We start from the raw sequence: 18,791 nt of genomic DNA, 5'->3' as shown, positions 1-18,791 counted from the left end.
TTTTAGAGCCATTGTATCTAATTTTTAGGGACTCATTAATGATGGGAATAGTCCCACTGGATTGGCGCAGGGCGAACGTGGTGCCTATATTTAAAAAGGGATCAAAGTCTTTACCAAGTAACTATAGACCTGTTAGCTTAAAGCGGGAGTCCGCCGGGACTCCGCGTTTTTTTTTTTTTTTTTAAGTCAGCAGCTACAAATACTGCAGCTGCTGACTTTTAAAATGGTGACACTTACCTGTCCAGCGCGCCCGCGATGTCGGCACCCGAAGCCGATCTCTAGATCGACACTCGGGTGCTGCCGCCGCCATCTTGGGTATGGGAATCAGGAAATGGAGCCTTTCGGCTTCATTTCCCGGTTCCCTACTGCGCATGCGCGAGCCGCGCGGCGCAATCCGGATGGTCCCCGCTGCCTCTGGGAACTGTGTGTTTCCCAGCAGGCAGCGGGGCACTTGCGCAAAGGGGCGGGCGGTTGCGGAAAAGGGCGTAATCTACGCCCCTTTCCGCAGACAGCTATCCCGGAAGTGGGTGCAGTTACCTGGATTATCCAGGTAACTGCACCCCCCTCCCCCCTGAAAGGTGCCAATTGTGGCGCCGGAGGGGGGGGATTCCGATGAGCGGAGGTCCATTTTAGGGTGGACCTCCGCTTTAACTTCTATAGCTGGGAAGATACTGGAGCATTTAATAAAAGACCACATCGACGAGTTCTTGCTGAACAAAAACACTTTAAGCAACAGACAACATGGATTCATGAAAGACAGAAGTTGTCAGACAAATCTGATTTCTTTTTATGAGGAGGTAAGTAAAACCTTGGACAGAGGGGTGGCGGTGGACGTGGTATACTTGGATTTTGCAAAAGCGTTCGATACAGTTCCCCACACACGGCTCATGTGTAAGGTAAAGTCTAAAGGTTTGGAAATATCAGTTTGTAAATGGATAGAAAATTGGCTAAAAGACAGAATTCAGAGAGTAGTGATTAATGATTCTTACTCTGAATGGTCTAAGGTTATCAGTGGTGTACCCCAAGGTTCAGTGCTGGGACCCTTACTTTTTAACATCTTTATAAATGATATTGGGTCTGGGATCAAAAGTAACATTTCTGTCTTTGCAGATGACACCAAGATATGCAGTGGAATAACGTCCTTACAGGATGTCTCCAATTTACAAGCCGACCTCAATACACTGTCTAATTGGGCGACTATGTGGCAGATGAGGTTTAATGTTGATAAATGTAAAGTTATGCACTTGGGGGCTAAGAATATGCATGCATCATACATGCTAGGGGGAGTACAACTGGGGGGATCCATAGTGGAGAAGGATCTGGGGGTTTTGGTAGATCATAAGCTCAATAATAGCATGCAATGCCAAGCTGCTGTTTCCAAAGTCCTTTCTTGTATTAAGAGAGGTATGGACTCCAGAGAGAGAGATATCATTTTGCCCCTGTTCAAATCATTAGTAAGACCTCACCTGGAATATGCAGTTCAGTTTTGGGCACCAGTTCTCAAAAAGGATATCGGGGAACTGGAGAAAGTGCAGAGAAGGGCAACCAAACTGATAAGAGGCATGAAGGAACTCAGCTATGAGGAAAGATTAGAGGAACTGAATTTATTCACTCTTGAGAAGAGGAGAATAAGGGGGGATATGATCAACATGTTCAAATATATTAGGGGTCCATATAGTGAACTTGGTGTTGAGTTGTTCTCTGTACGGTCAACCCAGAGGACAAGGGAGCACTCTTTACGTCTAGAGGAAAAGAGATTTCATCTTCAAGTACGGAAAGGTTTCTTCACAGTTAGAGCTGTGAAAATGTGGAATAGACTCCCGCCAGAGGTTGTTCTGGCCAGCTCAGTAGATTGCTTTAAGAAAGGCCTGGATACTTTCCTGAATGTACATAATATAACTGGGTACTAACATAGGTAAAGTTGATCCAGGGAAAATCCGATCGCCTCTTGGGGGATCAGGAAGGAATTTTTTTCCCCTGCTGTAGCAAATTGGAGCATGCTCTGCTGGGGTTTTTTTTCGCCCTCCTCTGGACCAATTGTGGGCATAAAATTGGGTATTTGGATTGTACGATTATTTTTTATTTTATTTATTTGTTTTTAAGGTTGACCTGGATGGACTTGTGTCTTTTTTCAACCTGACTAACTATGTAACTATGTAACCTCAGCAAACAATCAGAAAATTAAAACAGGCCATCGACAGCAACAACATTTAAAAAAGCCTATGGCACCTGGTATTCCCAGGCGGTCTCCCATCCAGGTACTAACCAGGTCCGACCCTGCTTAGCATCCGAGATCAGACGAGAACATGTGCATTCAAGGTGATGTGGCTGTAGGCGCTCTTGCTGACCACTCTCAACTCTCTTGACAAATGGCAAGATGGTCACCTCGGCAAACAAGCAGAAAAATAAAACAGGTCGTCAATGCCAACAACATATTAAAAAAAAGCCTACGGCACCTGGTATTCCCAGGTGGTCCCCCATCCAGGCACTAACTAGGCCCGACCCTGCTTAGCATCCGAGATCGGACGAGATCTGGTGCATACAGGGTGATATAGCCATAGGCGATCTTGCTGGCCAGTCTCAACCCTCTTGACAAATGCCAAGATGGTCACCTCTGCAAACAAGCAGAAAAATCAAACAGGTCGTCGACGCCAACAACATATTAAAAAAAAAACTTACGGCACCTGATATTCCCAGACTGTCTCCCATCCAGGTATTAACCAGGCCCGACCCTGCATAGCATCCAAGGTCAGACGAGATCGGGCGCATTCAGGGTGATGTGGCCGTAGGCGATCTTGCCGGCCACTCACAACCCTCTTGAAAAACGCCAAGATGGTCACCTCGGCAAACAAGCAGGAAAATAAAACAGGTCGTCGACGCCAAAAGCATATAAAAAAAAATGCCTACGGCACCTGGTATTCCCAGGCAGTCTCCCATCCAGGTACTAACCAGGCTCGAACCTGCTTAGCATCCAAGATCAGGCGCATTCAGGGTGATGTGGCAGTAGGTGATCGTGCTGTCCTCTCTCAACCCTCTTGACAAACGCCAACATATTCACCTCAGCAAACAAGCAGAAAAATAAAACAGGTCGTCGACGCCACAACATATAAAAAAAAGCCTACGGCACCTGGTATTCCTAGGCGGAATGCCATCCAGGTACTAACCAAGCCCGACCCTGCTTAGCATCGGAGATCAGGCGAGATCGGGCACATTCAGGGTGCTGTACAGTAGGCAATCTTGCTGGCCACTCTCAACTCTCTTGAGAAAACTCCAAGATGGTCACCTCGGCAAACAATCAGAAAATTAAAACAGGCAGTCGACGGCAACAATATATAAAAAAAGCCTATGGCACCTGGTATTCCCAGGCGGTCTCTCATTCAGGTACTAACCAGGTCCGACCCTGCTTAGCATCTGAAATCAGATGAGATTGGGTGCATTCAGGGTGATGTGGCCTTAGGCGTTCTTGCTGACCACTCTCAACCCTCTTGACAAATGCCAAGATGGTCACCTTGGCAAACAAGCAGAAAAATAAAACAGGTCGTCAACGCCAACAACATATAAAAAAAAAGCCTACGGCACCTGGTATTCCCAGGCGGTCTCCCATCCAGGCACTAACCAGGCCCGACCCTGCTTAGCATCCGAGATCGGACGAAATCTGGTGCATTCAGGGTGATGTGGCCATAGGCAATCTTGCTGGCCACTCTCAACCCTCTTGACAAACGCCAAGATGGTCACCTCAGCAAACAAGCAGAAAAATATAACAGGTCGTCGATACCAACAACATATTAAAAAAGCCTAAGGCACCTGGTATTGCCAGTTGGTCTCCCATACAGGTACTAACCAAGCCCAACTCTGCTTAGCATTCAAGATCAGATGAGATCGGGCGCATTCAGGGGGATGTGGCCATAGGCGATCTTGCTGGCCACTCACAACCCTCTTGAAAAACGCCAAGATGGTCACCTCGGCAAACAAGCAGGAAAATAAAACAGGTCGTCGACGCCAACAACATATTTAAAAAAAAGCCGGGAGGGCGTGGCTTGCCTAGAGAAAGGATGGCTGCTTAAGCTTTTTGCTCCATCTTACCTCAGCCTAAAAAAGATCAGTCACCGAGGATTTTACCTGAAAAACACTGTCACATCATGGGGACCTCCTCACGTGGACCCTCTGCATCTAGATCCCACTCACCAAGGGACCTGGGATCCCGTAATACCCAGACTCTTCAGGAACCAGGGGGCCAACATGGCGGCCCGTTCTCCCACCACTAACCACATCGGGATTACCCTGACGCCGACTGATCCACAGCACACCATGGCAGACAGTCCATCTCCCCATCACCAACACAACTAAATATCCACGACCTGAGGACTGTCGTGGCCGATATAAAGAGCACTCTGACCGTGGCCATCTCGGACCTCCGCCACGAGATACAAGCAATCACAGGGAGAGTAAACTCCATGGAGCTAATGGTGGCGCAACAACAGCATGAATTGCACATGGCTCAAGGCAAAGTCGACACACACACCTGGCAGCTCAGAAACCTCCAGTGCCATGTCGAAGATATCGACAATAGGGGACGAAGACACAATCTGAGGATTAGAGGCCTCCCGGAGTTGATCGAGCCCAAGCAAATCCTCCCAGCGGTCACATCCCTATTCAACCAGCTGCTAGTACGACCCTCCGGTACACCTATAGCTATGGAGCGGATACATAGAGCCCTTAGGCCCAAGGGCAAAGATTCTGATCCCCCACAGGATGTCATCTGTTATGTTAACGACTATACCCTCAAAGAAGAGGTTCTTAAAAAAACTAGGAGCGAACCGAACCTGACATATGAAGGCCATTCGATCCAGATATATCAGGATCTTTCGGCGATCACGCTGAAATATCTATCTCCCATCCAGGTACTAACCAGGCCCGACCCCGTTTAGCATCCGAAATCAGACGAGATTGGGCGCATTCAGGGTGATGTACAGTAGGAGATCTTGCTGGCCACTCTTAGACGAGATCAGGCATATTCCGGGTGATGGGGTCGTAGGGGATCTTGCTGGCCACTCTCAACCCTCTTGAAAAACGCCAAGATGGTCACCTAGGCAAACAAGCAAAAAAATAAAACAGGTCGTCAACGCCAAAAACATATTAAAAAAAAGCCTACGGCACCAGGTGTTCCCAGGCAGTCTCCCATCCAGGTACTAACCAGTCCTGACCCTGCTTAGCATCCGAGATTATAGAATACAGACCCCCAACTTACTTTGGGGAACGACAATATGATATAATAAGGATATTGTAATATAGTGGTTAATCTCAAACACTAACCAGACATGATCAGAGTACTACGTCTCTCCATCATGCTAAAGTTAATCCCTGCTAGACCATACTAGAAGTAGGACACCACTCGAATGGGCTTTGTACGGGAGGGATGAAGAGCCGTTCGATGTATCTTGGCAGGGATTTCAGGGGACATTAAAATCTCCCCCGAAAATGATCGTACTTTCCTGGAAGGTGGACAGTTGGTTGAGCGTTTGAATAAAAAAAGGCACCTGCCTAGTGTTTGGGGCGTATATGTTTGCAAGGGTAATGGTTCGGCCTGCGTAGGAGCCTTTTAGAAAGAGGAACCTGCCTTCTTTATCGGATTGCATGTCGGTGTACTGGAATGGCCAATTTTTGTGTATCAGAATGGCCACACCCTTTGTTTTGGCTAATGGGTTCGTAGCATGGTATACTATAGGGAAATGGCGACTAAATAGTTTAGGAATGGCATTAGAGCGGAAGTGAGTTTCTTGAAGGAATACAATATCGGCTTTGTGTTTCTGCATCTCAAGGAGGGTTTGGGAGCGTTTTTCCGGGGTATTCAAGCTTTTGACATTCAGTGATATAATTTTTGCAGTTAGACTGGTGGCCAGCTTGGTGGCACTATTACGCTTGAGTGGCATGGCTGATACAAGTAGCTAGATTTACTTAAGTAGGATAGGTGTCAAATAGGGGAGTCTGACTCAGGAGTAGAATTGTGGTTTTGGAGGTAATGCTAAAAGGCTCTCAAGAGCCTATTGGAGGGGGTTCTAGTAAAAAGTCACAGGTATGGGGATGGGGGAACGAGGTGGGATAAGGGGAGTGTCTCATGTATCGGTGGTGTCTCTCACCCCTTGATAGGAGGGAGATACCGCGTGGGTTATACCGATGAAAGTCAGTGGTATTCTATGTAATCGTGTTAATGAAAGTGTGGTTACGACCACTGTGTGGGAGGTGACCGGTCTATTGAGAAGATAGATATTCGTTAACTACCAAATATGTAGATTCTGTCCGTCCCACCCTCAGCCCAAACAAAATGTTTCCGTATATAGGCGAGGATGTGGCTCTAATAGCCTTAGAATCAGGAAACAGTATGGGATGGGAAATAAAGAGTGTTCTAAGGCTTGTGACGGAGTGGGATGTTTATCCCAGAGCGTGTGGAAACCGATGACCTTTTCCTTAAATAGTTTGTGTGTCTGCATGTTAGAGTGAATGATGTGTATCTGTCCGATAGTGATATCCCCCGTATCCGAGAGTCAGACCTGGCCTCTTTGAATGTACCCATTACAGAAGAGGAGGTGGAACTGACTATTAAATCCCTTCCTGCGCACAAATCCCCGGGTCCGGATGGCCTGCCTTACGAATATTATAAAGCCTTCCTACCCCTCCTACTTCCGCATATGAGCAGACTTTTTAATGCTTTCCTACTAAATACTCCTGTCCCATCGGACATGCAACACTCCTTCCTTACCTTGATCCCTAAACCAGATAAGGACCCCAGCCTCTGCGCCAATTACAGGCCCATAGCACTCTTGAACGCAGAGTCCTACCCTCCCTGATACACAGGGATCAGGTGGGCTTTGTCCCTCTCCGTCAGGCGGGGGATAATACTAGGAGGGTAATAGACCTGGTTGACGTGGCGAACAGGGAGGGGGTGTCGTCCTTGCTGCTGAGCTTGGACGCGGAAAAGGCCTTTGATAGATTGGGGTGGCCCTTACTGTTCGCCACGCTGACAAACCTTGGGATAGAGGGACCTTTCTTGCAGGCCATACGCCATCTCTACTCTAACCCATCATCTCAGGTGAGGACCCCCTTCGCCACCTCCTTGACCTTTTCTATCTCCAATGGTACACGTCAGGGATGCCCTCTGTCACCCTTACTGTTTGCCCTCTGTATAGAACCCCTGGCGGCGTCCATTCGACGGAATCAAGCTATTAGGGGTATTCCGGTTAGGGGCAGGGAATTTAAGATTTCATTATTTGCAGGCGACGTCATCCTCACCCTGACCTAGCCCAGGATATCCCTACCCAACTTACATATGGAGCTAGACCGCTATAGTGCACTATCGGGCTACAAAATTAACGCCTCGAAGTCGGAGGCCCTCCCAATTAACATCCCACCAACAGAGGTGGACCATCTACGGTCCAACTTTCCCTACAACTCACATCCCTAAGATACCTGGGGATAAACATTACCCCAACCTTCGCCTCCCTATACCAAGCGAACTACCCACCCCTTTATGGAGATATTAGGCAACTACTCTTACAATGACGGAAACACCAAATCTCTCTCCTTGGTAGAATAGCCTCTGTGAAAATGACAATTCTCCCGAAGCTCCTCTACCTTTTCCATACTCTCCCCATCCCCGTACCCTCATCACACCTGAAAAAAATACAAGGAGACCTACTCCAATTTACGTGGAATTACAAGCGGCACAGAGTCCCTAGATCGTCATGACTGCCTCCCGGTCTGATGGGGATTTAGCGTTCCCTGACCTGGTTAAATACCACCAGGCGGCCCAACTCTGCGCGGTCGCTTCCTGGTATACCCAAAGACCTCACAACCGCTGGTCGGAAGTCGAAAAACTATGGTTGGCCCCGACACACCCTAATAGCATGCTCTGGAGTGCGGCGACATCGGTCCCCCAGTCCCGACTGTTGGGATCTATGTCCCACCTGCAACGCCTCTGGCGTAAGCTTTCTAAAGACTTTGGCCTGGCCTCGGACAAATCGCTCCTGACTTCCTTTTTAGGCAACCCCCAGGTGCCAGATAGCCTATCCCACCAGATGTCACACCCCTGGTCTTCCCGGAACCTCTTCCACCTGGGGGCCCTCGTGGACCCCAGGTCGCGGAGACTTCTGTCTTATGAGGACCTCCAAGCCAAACACGGCCTCCCCCATTAGGGATTCTATAGCTATCTGCAAATCCGTCACTTTGCCCAGACATATCCTCCGACCTCCGCTTCTCTCCGCCTACCTCATTTGAAAATGTTATTCTAGCGGGCACAGCCCAGAGAGGGATGATCTCAGACATCTACAAAATACTTAATGCATTTCCTATGGGCTCCAAAGGCAAACATGCATACATGCTTAAATGGGAGGGGGCACTGGGTGAAGTGCTTATGGGGGAGCAATGGCGGACGATATGGTCACAAGCATCCAAAAGCTCCATGTTTACACTATATCGGGAAAACGCATACAAAATTGTATTCTTCTGGTACATGACCCCGGACGTTCTTCATGCCATATACCCCTCTGCAACAGACAGGTGCTGGCGCTGCCGAGAGCACAAGGGCACCCTCCTACACATTTATTGGCAGTGCCCCCGTATAGTCCCTTTTTGGACGGAGGTCCTACATCTCCTGACCAGCATTCTGGACCGTCCGCTGGACTTGACTCCTAAAACTTTTTTGCTTGGTGTCCCCGTCCCCAAACTGTCAAAGTCCTTGCAAAAACTAACTCGACACATCCTGACGGCAGCGCGGTGTCTGGTGGCCCTGCACTGGAAAAAGACACAGCCCCCTACCCTGGACACGCTACATGCCAGAATCAGGGACGTGGAACTAATGGAAAAGATGACCGCCAGGATACAGAACTGGCTGGAGGCGCGTGATGTGGTTTGGAGTCTCTGGAACCTCAGGGAGGGCCAGACCTGACAGACATGCGGAACGTTTACGGTGACTACCCCTCCTACCTCTTTCTTCCCCCTCTTCTCTTTTCTTTAACACTTTTAGTACCCCTCTCTTTTCCCAGCTTCTGGCTCTTCTCTCACTTCTCTCTTTTTCTTCCAAACTCTCCCAGGAACATATGTTTAATAATGTTATATACTAGTATACAGCACTTTAAGATGGCACCTACTGTTATTCGTCACTAGACAAAGAGATTTGAGGATTAGTCTTGTGTCGATTGATCTTTAACTTTTTATTTACGTTTAAGAATAATCCTAATGCCTGCGGACAGCACTCCCTGGCCTAGTTCGTACCTACTCTAAGTGGCTATACCCCACAGGCCGGTGTGCACTTAATGTTTGCTAATTTTCTGTTTCTGGCTTTACCATTGTTGCATTGAAGTGTATGACATGTACTGCTTGATATTATACAAATAAAATGTTATTTGACAGAGTGAATGATGTGGAGGGATGTTGGTTTGCGCGTACCGAGAAAGGGCCAATGTCAGTTGGTTGAAACATGTGAATCAAAAAACAATTAACAGATGCATCATAGTAACTTTTAGAACCATAACTATAACCAAAAAATAAAAAAGAAAAGAAAAGAAAAAACAGCCGTCCAGAATTCAGCTGGGCGGTATTATCTCGTAGATGAGCTTGATCTCTGGGCACATGTATATAGAAGCCTGTCAGGTGGACGGGCCTGGTTCCGCAAGAAAGCCATAGGTAAGCAGTCCCCAGATAACAGTGATCATCTTGGCGTTTGTCAAGAGGGTTTAGAGTGGCCAGAAAGTTTGCCTTCGCCCACATCACCCTGAATGCGCCCGATCTCATCTGATCTCAGATGCTAAGCAGAGTCGGGCCTGGTTAGTACCTGGATGGGAGACCGCCTGGGAATACCAGGTGCCGTAGGCTTTTTTTAATACGTTGTTGATGTCGACGACCTGTTTTATTTTTCTGCTTGTTTGCCAAGGTGACCATCTTGGCGTTTGTCAAGAGGGTTGAGAGTGGCCAGCAATATTGCCTAAGGCCCCCAACACCCGGAATATGCCTGATCTCGTCTGATCTCAGATGCTAAGCAGGGTCGGGCCTGGTTAGTACCTTGATGGGAGACTGCTTGTGAACACCAGGTGCGGTAGGCTTTTTTTTTTAATATGTTGTTGGCGTCAACGACCTGTTTTATTTTTCTGCTTGTTTACCGAGGTGACCATCTTGGCGTTTGTCAAGAGGATTTAGAGTGGCCAGAAAATTTGCCTATGGCCACATCACCCTGAATGCGCCTGATCTCGTCTGATCTTGGATGCTAAGCAGCGTTGGGCCTGGTTAGTACCTGGATGGGAAACCGCCTGGGAATACTATGTGCCATAAGCTTTTTTTTAATATGTTGTTGGCGTCGACGACCTGTTTTATTTTTCTGCTTGGGGATTTAAAGAAAAAGTGTTATTATCAGTGGCCGGCAGCATACACCCCCCACCCCCCAAAAAGCTTTAAATTAATTAATTATTAATAATAACCCTTTTTAAAAAAAGGGGGGGTATGCTGCCAACCACCAATAATAACCCTTATTTTTAAAATCTTGTTTTGCGTGGGGGTGTGGGGGGTAAAAACTGCCGACCACCGATATTAACCCTTTTTTTTAAATCTTGTTTGGGGGGGCACGTATGGGGGTTAATGCTGCAGACCACCGATTATAACTCTTTTTTTAAATCTTGTTGGGGGGTATGCTGCCGACCCCCAATAATAACTTATTATCGATGTTTGGCAGCATACCCCCCCAAACAAGATAAAAAAAAAGAAGGGTTATTATCGGTGGTCGGCAGCATACTCCCCCCAAACAAGATTTACAGGTTGTAGATATGTGCGATTTTCATGTCGTAGATATGTGCAATTTACAGGTTGTAGATATATGCGATTTGCAGGTTGTAGATATGTGCGATTTACAGAATGCGATTTACAGGTTGTAGATATGTGCTATTTACAGGTTGTAGATATGTGCAATTTACAGGGTGTAGATATGTGCAATTTGCATGTTGTAGATATGTGCAATTTACAAGTTGTAGATATGTGCAATTTACAGAATGCAGATATGTGATTTACAGAATGCAGATATGTGCGATTTACAGAATGCGAGTTACAAAATGTAGATATGTGCGATTTACATGTTGCAGAATGCAGATATGGGCAATTTACAGGTTGCAGAATGCAGATATGTGCGATTTACAGGTTGTAGATATGTGCTATTTACAGGTTGCAGATATGTGCGATTTACAGAATGCATATATGTGCCATTTACAGAATGCGATTTACAGAATGCAGATGTGCGATTTACAGCATGCAGATATGTGCGATTTACAGAATGCAGATGTGTGATTTACAGAATGCAGATATGTGCGATTTACAGAATGCGATTTACAGAATGCAGATATGTGCGATTTACATGTTGCAGAATGCAGATATGGGAAATTTATAGGTTGCAGTATGCAGATATGTGAAATTTACAGGTTGCAGAATGCAGTTATGTGCAATTTATAGAATGCAGATATTTGCAATTTACAGGTTGCAGAATGCAGTTATGTGCGATTTACAGAATGCAGATATGTGTGATTTACAGGTTGCAGAAGGTAGATATGTGTGATTTACAGGTTGCAGAATGCAGATATGTGTGATTTACAGGTTGTAGATATGTGCTATTTACAGGCTGCAGATATGTACGATTTAGAGAATGCAGATATGTGTGATTTACAGAATGTGATTTACAGAATGCAGGTATGTGCTATTTACAGGTTGTAGATATGTGCAATTTACAGGTTGTAGATATGTGCGATTTGCAGGTTGTAGATATGTGCAATTTACAGAATGCAGATGTGAGATTTACAGAATGCAGATATGTGTGATTTACAGAATGCGATTTACAGAATGCAGATATGTGCGATTTACATGTTGCAGAATGCAGATATGGGCAATTTACAGGTTGCAGAACGAAGTTATGTGCGATTTACAGAATGCAGATATGTGCAATTTACAGGTTGCAGAATGCAGTTATGTGCGATTTACAGAATGCAGATATGTGTGATTTACAGGTTGCAGAAGGCAGATATGTGTGATTTAGAGGTTGCAGAATGCAAATATGGGCGATTTACAGGTTGTAGAAAAGGTGCCTGATGTGGTTATACACAAGATAGGCATGATTCATCTGCTTTAGTAGAGCCCAGTGTATAATGTGCAGCCTGGTATATGATGTTGATTCAATAAGGGGTGTGGCTTGTGATAAGTGGGGGGACAAATCTGAGGGGGTGTGGTCTTGCGCCCCCCCATCCTAAAACTTCACCAGCCGCCACTGCCCAGGAGGTCTCCCATTTGTTACTAACCAGGTCAGACGCTGCTCAGCCTCCGAGATCAGACAAGAACGAGCACTTTCAGGGTGATGTGGCCGTAGGAAATCTCTTTCAGCACCCTCAACCCTCTTGACAAACACCAAGATGGTCACCTTGGGAAGAAAAGACAAAAAACAAGTCAACGCCAAAAAAAAAAGAAACCTACGGCACTAGGTATTCCCAGGGGGTCTCCCACCCAGGTTCTAACCAGGCCCGACCCTGCAAAGCCTCTGAGATCAGATGAGATTGGTTGCTTTCAGGGAGATGTGGCCTTAGGCAATCGCTTTGGGCACCCTGAACACTCTTGAAAAACGGCAAGATTGTCACCTTGGTAAACAAGGGAAAATAAGTCAACGCCAAAAAAAAGAAAAAAAGAGATTAGACGAGATTGGTCGCTTTCAGGGTGATGTGGCCATAGGCAATTTCTTTGGACACCTTGAACCATCTTGACAAACGCCAAAAAAAAAAAGTAAATGCAAAAAAAGAAAAGAAGCCCAGAGGCCTGGTATTCCCAGGCGGTCTGCCATCTAGGTATTAACCAGGCTTAGCCCCTAATTAGCCCCCGAGGTGAGACAAGATTGGGATCTTTCAAGGTGATGTGGCCATAGCCAAACTTTTTGGACATCCTCAACCCCCTTGACAAACACCAAGATTCACCTTGGGAAACAAGGGAAAAATAAATCAACGCCCCCCCCAAAAAAAAAGAAGGAAACCTACAGCACCTTGTATTCCCAGGCGGTCTCCCATCCAGGTACTTACCAGGCCCGACCCTACTCATAGGCAATCTCTTTGGGCACCCTCATCCCTCTTGACAAACGCAAAGATGGTCACTAGGCCCGACCCTGCTTAGCCTCCGAGATCAGATGAGATTGGGCGCTTTTATGGTGATATGGCCCGTAAGCAATCTCTTGGACATCCTCAACCCTCTTTGACAAACGGCAATATGGTCACCTTGAGAAACAAGGGAAAAAAACAAGCCAACGCCAAAAAAAAAAGAAGCCTATGGCACCTGGTATTCCTAGGCGGTCTGCCATCCAGGTACTAACAAGGCCTGAACCTGCTTAGCCTCTGAGATCAGACGCTTTCAGGGTGATGAGTCCATAGACAATCTCTTTGTGCACCCTCAACCCTCTTCACAAACGCCAAGATTGTCACCATGGAAAACAAAAAAAAACAAGTCAATGGCAAAAAAAAAAAAAGACGCCTAGAGCACCTGCTATTCCCAGGCGGTCTCCCATCCAAGTACTAACCAGGCCCACCACTACTTAGTCTCTGAGATCAGATGAGATGGTGCGCTTTCAGGGTGATGTGGCCGTAGGCAATCTCTTTGTGCACCTTCAATCCTCTTGACAAATGCCAAGATGGTATCCATGGGTAAAAAGAGAAAAAACAAAAGAAACCTACAGCACCTAGTATTCCCAGGTCTCCCATCTACGTACTAACCAGGCCCACGCCTACTTCTCCTCAGAGATGCGATGAGATGGGGTGCTTTTAGGGTGATGTGGCCGTAGACAATCTCTTTGGGCACCCTCAACCCTCTTGACAAATGCCAAGATTGTCACCTTGGGAAACAAGGGAAAAAAACAAGTCAACGGCAAAAAAATAAACAAAATAAACCTACGGCACCTGGTATTCCCAGGCGGTCTCCCACCCAGGTACTAACCAGACCCGACCCTGCATAACCTCCAAGATCAGACGAGATGGGGTGCTTTCAGGGTGACGTGCCCGAAGGCAATTGCTTTTGGCACCCTCAACTCTCTTGACAAACACCAAGATTGTCACCTTGGGAAACAAGGGAAAAAAACAAGTCAACACCAAAAAACATTTACGGCACCTGATATTCCCAGGTGGTCTCCCATCCAGGTAAGAATCAGGCCCGATGCTGCTTAGCCTCCGAGATAAGACGATATTTGTTGCTTTCAGGGTGATGTGGACATAGGCAACCTCTTTGCGCACGCTCAACCCTCTTGACAAAATGGCAAGATGGTCACCTTGGGAAACAAGGGAAAAAACAAGTAAACGCCAAAAAAAATTAAAAAAAAGAAGCCTGTGGCACCGGGTATTCCCAGGCAGTCTCCCAACCAGGTACTAACCAGGCCCAACCCTGCTTAGCCTTTGAGACCAGGTGCTTTCAGGGTCATGTGCCCATAGGCAATCTCTTTGGGCAGCCTCAGCCCTCTTGACAAACGCTACGATGGTCACCTTGGGAAACAAGGGAAAAAAAACAAGTCGATGGCAAAAAAAAAAGAAACTTACGGCACTTGGTATTCCCGGGGGTCTCCCATCCAGGTTCTAACCAGGCCCGACCCTGCTTAGCCTCTGGGATCAAACGAGATTGGTTGATTTCAGGGTGTCGTGGCCATAGGCAATCTCTTTGGGCACCCTCAAACCTCTTGACAAGCACCAAGATGGTCACCTTGGGAAACCAGGGGAAAAAAAAGTCAACGCCAAATACATTTTTAAGCAGGGTTGGGCCTGGTTAGTACCTGGATGGGAGACCGCCTGGCAATTTTTTAATATGTTGTTGGCATCGACGACCTGTTTTATTTTTCTGCTTGTTTGCCGAGGTGACCATTCTGGCGTTTGTCAAGAGTATTGAGAGTGGACAACAAGATCGCCTACAGCAATATCACCCTGAATGCACCCAATCTCATCTGATCTCGGATGCTAAGCAGGATTGGGCCGGGTTCATACCTGGATGGGAGACCGCCTGGGAATACTAGGTGCTGTAGGCTTTTTTTAATATGTTGTTGGCGTCGACAACCTGTTTTATTTTTCTGCTTGTTTGCCAACGTGACCCTCTTGGCTTTTGTCAAGAGGGTTGAGAGTGGCCAGCAAGGTCGTCTACGGCCACATCACCCTGAATGCGCCCAATCTCATCTGATCTCTGATGCTAAGCAGGGTTGGGCCTGGTTAGCACCGGAATGGGAGACCGCCTAAGAATACCAGGTGCCGTAGGCAATTTTTTAATATGTTGTTGGCATCAACGACCTGTTTTATTTTTCTGCTTGTTTGCGGAGGTGACCATATTGGCGTTTGTCAAGAGGGTTGAGAGTGCAGAGTAAGATTCCCTACGGCCACATCCCCATGAATGTTCCCAATCTCGTCTAATCTCAGATGCTAAGCAGGGTCGTGCCTGGTTAGTACCTGGACGGGAGCCCGCCTGGGAATACGAGGTGCTGTTGGCTTTTTTTTTAATATGTTGTTGGCGTCAACGATCTCTTCTATTTTTCTGCTTGTTTGCTGAGGTGTACATCTTGGCGTTTGTTAAGAGGGTTGAGAGTGGAAAGCAAGATTGCCTACGGCAACATCACCCTGAATGCGCCCGATTTCATCTGATCAGCAGGGTCAGGCTTGGTTAGTACCTAGATGGGAGACCGCCTGGGAATACCAGGTGCCGTAGGCTTTTTTTTAATATGTTGTTAACATCAACGACCTATTTTATTTTTCTGCTTGTTTGCTGAGGTGACCATCTTTGTGTTTGTCAAGAGGGTTGAGAGTGGCCAGCAAGATCGCCTATGGCCACATCACCCAGAATGAGCTCAATCTCTTCTGATCTCGGATGCTAAGCAGTGTTGAGCCTGGTTAGTACCTGAATGGGAGAGTGCCTATGAACTCCAGGTGCCGTAGGCTATTTTTTAATATGTTGTTGGCGTTGACGACCTGTTTTATTTTTCTGTTTGTTTGACGAGGAGACCATCTTGGCGTTTGACAAGAGGGTTTAAAGTGGCCAGCTAGACGGCCTATAGCTATATCACCCTGAATGCACCCGATTTTGTCTGATCTCGGATGCTAAACAGGGTCGTGGCCTGGTTAGTACCTGGATGGGAGACCGTCTAAGAATACCAGGTACCGTAGGCTTTTTTTTAATATGTTGGTGGCGTCGACGACCGGTTTTATTTTTCTGCTTGTTTGCCGAGGTGACCATCTTGGTGTTTGTCAAGAGGGTTGAGAATTGCCAGCAAGATTGCCTAAGGCCACATCACCCTGAATGCGCCCGATCTCGTCTGATCTCGGATGCTAAGCAGCGTCGTGCCTGGTTAGTACCTGGATGGGACACTGCCTGGGAATACCAGGTGCCGTTGGCTTTTTTTTAATATGTTGTCGGCGTCAACGACCTGTTCTATTTTTTTGCTTGTTTGCTGAGGTGAACATCTTGCCGTTTGTCAAGATGACTGAGAGTGGACAGTAAGATTGCCTATGGCAACATCACCCTGAATGCGCCCGATCTCATCTGATCTCGGATGCTAAGCATGGTCGGGCCTGGTAAGCAACTGGATGGGAGACCGCCTGGCAATACCAGGTGCCGTAGGCATTTTTTTAATATGTTGTTGGCGTCAACAACTTGTTTTATTTTTCTGCTTGTTTGCTGAGGTGACCATCTTGACTTTTGTCAAGAGGGTTGAGAGTCGCCAACAAGATAGCCTACGGCCACATCACTCAGAATGTGGCCAATCTCATCTGATCTTGGATGCTAAGCAGGGTCAAGCCTGGTTAGTACCTGGATGGGAGACTTCCTGGGAATACCAGGTGCCGTAGGCTTTTTTTAATATGTTGTTGGCGTCGACGACTTGTTTTATTTTTCTGCTTGTTTGCCGAGGTGACCATCTTGGCGTTTGTCAAGAGGGTTGAGAGTGGCCAGAGAGATCATCTACGGCCACATCACCCAGAATGCGCCCGATCTCGTATGATCTCGGATGCTAAGCAGGATCAGGCCTGGAAGACCGCCTGGGAATACCAGGTGCCGTAGGCTATTTTTTAATATGTTGTTGGCATCAACGACCTGTTTTATTTTTCTGCTTGTTTGCTGAGGTGAACATCTTGCCGTTTGTCAAGAGGACTGAGAGTGGACAGTTAGGTAGCCTATGGCAACATCACCCTGAATGCGCACGATCTCATCTGATCTCGGATGCTAAGCAGGGTCCGGCTTGGTAAGTACCTGGATGGGAGACCGCCTGGGGATACCAGATGCCGTAGGCTTATTTTAATATGTTGTTAACATCAACAACCTATTTAATTTTTCTGCTTATTTGCTGAGGTGACCACCTTTGTGTTTGTCAAGAGGGATGAGAGTGGCCAGCAAGATCCTCTACGGCCACATCACCATGAATCTTCCCGATCTCGTCTGATCTCGGATGCTAAGCAGTGTCAGGACTGGTTGGTACCTGGATGGGAGACTGCCTGGGAATACCAGGTGCCGTAGGCTTTTTTTAATATGTTGTTGACGTCAATGACCTATTTTATTTTGCTGCTTAGCATTTTTCAAGAGGGTTGAGAGTGGCAAGCAAGATCCTCTATAGCCACATGTTGTATGTAGCCACATGTTATAAACACATGTTGTTTGTGTTAACGACCTCTTCTATTTTTCTGCTTGTTTGCTGAGGTGAACATCTTGGCGTTTGTCAAGAGGGTTGAGAGTGGACAGCAAAATTGCCTATGGCAACATCACCCTGAATGCGCCCGATCTCATCTGATCTCAGATGCTAAGCAGTGTCAGGCTTGGTTAGTACCCGGATGGGAGACCGCCTGGGAATCCCAGGTGCCGTAGGCTTTTTTTTAAATATGTCGTTAACATCAACGACCTATTTTATTTTTTTGCTTGTTTGCCGAGGTGACCATCTTTGTGTTTGTCAAGAGGGTTGAGAGTGGCTAGGAAGATCATCATGGCCACATTACCCTGAATGTGCCCAAGCTTGTCTGATCTCAGATGCTAAGCAGGGTCGGGCCTGGTTAGTACCTGGATGGGAGACCACCTAAGAATACAAGGTACCGTTGGCCTTTTTTTTAATATGTTGGTGGCGTCGACGACCTGTTTCTTTTTTGATTGTTTGCCGAGGTGACCATCTTGGCATTTGTCAAGAGGGTTGAGAGTGGCCAGCAAGATCCCCTACTGCCACATCACCCTGAATGCACCCGATACCATCTGATCTCGGTTGCAAAGCAGGGTTGGGCCTGGTTAGTACCAGGATGGGAGACCGCCTGGTAATACCAGGTGCCGTAGGCTAATTTTTAATATGTTGTTGGCGTCGACGACCTGTTTTAATTTTCAGCTTGTTTGCTGAGTTGACCATCTTGGCGTTTGTCAACAGGGTTCGGAGTGGCCAGCAAGATGGCCTACGGCTAAATCACTCTGAATGCGCCCAATCTCGGATGCTAAGCAGGGTCTGGACTGGTTAGTACATGGATGGGAGACCGCCTGGGAATACCTGGTGCCGTAGGCTTTTTTTTAATATGTTGGCATCGACGACCTGTTTATTTTTCTGCTTGTTTGCCGAGGTGACCATCTTGGTGTTTGTCAAGAGGGTTGAGAGTGGCCAGCAAGAACCCCTATGGCCACATCACCCTGAATGCGCCGATCTCATCTAATATTGATTGCCAAGCAGGGTCTGGACTGGTTAGTACATGGATGGGAGACCGCCTGGGAATACCTGGTGCCGTGGGCTTTTTTTTATATGTTGTTGGCAT

General features: G+C 47.0%; 1 non-coding gene and 18 pseudogenes across 1 annotated transcript; 12 read left to right on the top strand and 7 right to left on the bottom strand.

The window, feature by feature from the left end:
* Window positions 1-2,217: 2,217 nt before the first annotated feature.
* On the bottom strand, window positions 2,218-2,336 carry LOC144000042 (5S ribosomal RNA; annotated as a pseudogene).
* A 108-nt stretch (window positions 2,337-2,444) lies between these two features.
* On the bottom strand, window positions 2,445-2,563 carry LOC143999666 (5S ribosomal RNA; annotated as a pseudogene).
* A 109-nt stretch (window positions 2,564-2,672) lies between these two features.
* On the bottom strand, window positions 2,673-2,791 carry LOC143998688 (5S ribosomal RNA; annotated as a pseudogene).
* A 549-nt stretch (window positions 2,792-3,340) lies between these two features.
* On the bottom strand, window positions 3,341-3,459 carry LOC144000113 (5S ribosomal RNA; annotated as a pseudogene).
* A 108-nt stretch (window positions 3,460-3,567) lies between these two features.
* Window positions 3,568-3,686, bottom strand: LOC143999660 (5S ribosomal RNA). The gene has a single exon (XR_013278121.1). It is a non-coding gene; the product is annotated as a 5S ribosomal RNA (ribosomal RNA).
* Window positions 3,687-3,792: 106 nt separating this feature from the next.
* LOC143998603 (5S ribosomal RNA) lies at window positions 3,793-3,911 on the bottom strand (annotated as a pseudogene).
* Window positions 3,912-9,748: 5,837 nt separating this feature from the next.
* Window positions 9,749-9,867, top strand: LOC143999701 (5S ribosomal RNA; annotated as a pseudogene).
* Window positions 9,868-10,204: 337 nt separating this feature from the next.
* LOC144000110 (5S ribosomal RNA) lies at window positions 10,205-10,323 on the top strand (annotated as a pseudogene).
* Window positions 10,324-13,940: 3,617 nt separating this feature from the next.
* Window positions 13,941-14,059, bottom strand: LOC144000116 (5S ribosomal RNA; annotated as a pseudogene).
* An 883-nt stretch (window positions 14,060-14,942) lies between these two features.
* On the top strand, window positions 14,943-15,061 carry LOC143999712 (5S ribosomal RNA; annotated as a pseudogene).
* A 107-nt stretch (window positions 15,062-15,168) lies between these two features.
* Window positions 15,169-15,287, top strand: LOC144000062 (5S ribosomal RNA; annotated as a pseudogene).
* Window positions 15,288-16,067: 780 nt separating this feature from the next.
* LOC143998624 (5S ribosomal RNA) lies at window positions 16,068-16,187 on the top strand (annotated as a pseudogene).
* Window positions 16,188-16,295: 108 nt separating this feature from the next.
* On the top strand, window positions 16,296-16,414 carry LOC143999926 (5S ribosomal RNA; annotated as a pseudogene).
* Window positions 16,415-16,522: 108 nt separating this feature from the next.
* LOC143999911 (5S ribosomal RNA) lies at window positions 16,523-16,641 on the top strand (annotated as a pseudogene).
* A 108-nt stretch (window positions 16,642-16,749) lies between these two features.
* LOC143999889 (5S ribosomal RNA) lies at window positions 16,750-16,868 on the top strand (annotated as a pseudogene).
* Window positions 16,869-17,187: 319 nt separating this feature from the next.
* LOC143998507 (5S ribosomal RNA) lies at window positions 17,188-17,306 on the top strand (annotated as a pseudogene).
* A 107-nt stretch (window positions 17,307-17,413) lies between these two features.
* On the top strand, window positions 17,414-17,532 carry LOC143999500 (5S ribosomal RNA; annotated as a pseudogene).
* A 226-nt stretch (window positions 17,533-17,758) lies between these two features.
* LOC143999903 (5S ribosomal RNA) lies at window positions 17,759-17,877 on the top strand (annotated as a pseudogene).
* A 334-nt stretch (window positions 17,878-18,211) lies between these two features.
* LOC143999899 (5S ribosomal RNA) lies at window positions 18,212-18,330 on the top strand (annotated as a pseudogene).
* Window positions 18,331-18,791: the final 461 nt, after the last annotated feature.

This window comes from Lithobates pipiens, unplaced genomic scaffold (genome assembly GCF_037356315.1).
Source record: "Lithobates pipiens isolate NorthernLeopardFrog02 unplaced genomic scaffold, aLitPip1_a1.2 Scaffold_19, whole genome shotgun sequence".
Lineage (NCBI taxonomy): Eukaryota > Metazoa > Chordata > Amphibia > Anura > Ranidae > Lithobates > Lithobates pipiens.
The sequence above is the reverse complement of the archived record's forward strand: the minus strand, read 5'-3'. Positions and strand labels throughout refer to the sequence as shown.